Raw genomic sequence first — 2,113 nt, 5'->3', positions numbered from 1 at the left:
TCTTGGATCTTCCCCAATGCCTCCATTTCATGACTGTGATGATTTTGAACATGTTTCAACAACTCTTCATTAAAAAATAATCGATACCCCATGAGTCTTGCCTATCATTTCCTACTCACATCAAGCAGGAACTACTCATTCAAAGATGAGATCCATCGAATTCCATGACTCTTTCTAGGTCTGGAAATGAGTATCTCAGGATCTCCTTCCATTCCCTCAATGTATGGGTGCTGACCGGGAATCGAACTTGGGGCCTACATTGCTGGGTCGGCCTCTGGCTCTTCTGATAGCCAACAGGCCATCAGCCACACCAAGACACCTTCACTCTGCAGGCCACCGTGTTTGGTCCCAGCATGGTCAGCATGCAAAGGAAAATAAATGTAAAAGTGCCAGGTGGAACTTCCCACTGATTTTATTCCCCCTCGAGGCTTTTTTTTTCCCAGCAACCCCCGGGATCCTAGGGTCCGAGGTCTGTGGGTCAGGAGGCTGCAGCCTAGGATGATCAGAGCTGAGGCAGAGTTGCCATGACTTGAGTTCAAGTCCCAGGTCTGACAAAAAAAAAAATTAAAAAGTTACGAAGGAAGCACTCTAGCTAAGAACTCACAGTGTTATACTGCTAGAGATGGGATTTGAACTCAGGTCTGGGGAACCCCATTGCACTGTGGGAGAAGGGGAAGCTCACCATCCTTGAAGACTAGAATGTCAGGCCTCGTCCAGGGCTTGATTTGAAGCCCAAGCACTGGACAAAATAGCAAGCCCACCTCATTAACACACAGGATCTCTATTTACATACAGGTGTGGTATGCATCTTACATTCAATGTGGTTATCTTTTTTATTTTGGGTGTTATTTATGGATGTACTGTGTATTTTATTGAGTATGGTGACAGGTGTATCTGTGCTGACATGGATGACAATTATTCCCATGGCTATATAGGTGCCATTCTCGCTGAGGTCCAGGACTTTCACAGGACAGGAAAACAGTTGGATCGATGCGCTTCTCACATCAGGGTGAAGTTTTTGGCAGTGCTGGGATTTGAATTCAGGGCCTAGCAGGCCCAATTGGTGAATGGGTCAATTTGAGCACACCAGCCTGTGAGCCACTATGGAGCTAGGATGTACCCAGGTCCTGAGACTGAGCACTGGAAGCGGGGATCAATATAGTCATGAATTCATAATTTAAATAAGGATCTATATTATCATACATGGATGGGTGACATCTTGCATTCAGTGTACTCGTTCTCTTTATTTTGTGTCTTATTCATGGATGCAATGTGTATTTTATTGATTATGATGACAGATATAACTGTGCTGACATGGATGGCAACCCATTCCTTTGGGTATAGGGTTGCCTATGTAGTAATATCCGTCCTCTGTGAGACCCAGGTCTTTCTCAGGACAGGAAAACAAATGGATTGATGGGCTTCTCACATCAGGATAATCTTTTGACAGTGCTGGGATTCAAACCCAGAGCCTAGCAGGCCCAATTGGTGAATGGGTAAAAGTGAGCACACTAGCCTGTAAGCCAATAAGGAGGTAGGCCAGTCCCAGGACCTGAGATAAAACCCTAGGAGGAGGGGATTGGGAGGGGTGGGAAATAGGTATCCATTTATAAGTGCAAGTTTGTATGCAAATAAGTACATATTTTTATAGTGTAGGAGAGATGGCCACCTGTGATGAAATCTACTTGTGACTACCAATTCTTGGATCTTCCCTGATACCTCCATTTCATGACTGTGATGATTATGGTCACGCTTCATCAATTCTTCATTAAAAATAATCGATACCCCATGAGTCTTGCCTATCATTTCCTACTCACATCAAGCAGGAACTACTCATTCATGGATGAGATTGATTGCATTCCACGACTCTTCCTAGGTCCGGAAATGAATGTCTCAGGATTTCCGGCCATTCTCTCATCGTAACAGGGCTGACTGGGATTCATTCGTCCTCGGGGCCTCCATTGTCTGGTTAGCCTGTGGCTCCCCTGAAAACCAGCAGGCCTTCAGCCATGCCAGGTCAACTTCACTCTGCAGGCAGCCATGTTCTGACCCAGAATGGTCACCATGCAAAGGAAAATAAACATAAGAGCACCAGGTGGAGCTTCCCGCTGCT

This window comes from Dipodomys spectabilis, unplaced genomic scaffold, assembly GCF_019054845.1.
Source record: "Dipodomys spectabilis isolate Male_0828 unplaced genomic scaffold, ASM1905484v1 ptg000016l, whole genome shotgun sequence".
Taxonomy (NCBI): Eukaryota; Metazoa; Chordata; class Mammalia; order Rodentia; family Heteromyidae; genus Dipodomys; species Dipodomys spectabilis.
Note: the sequence above shows the minus strand (reverse complement) of the source record.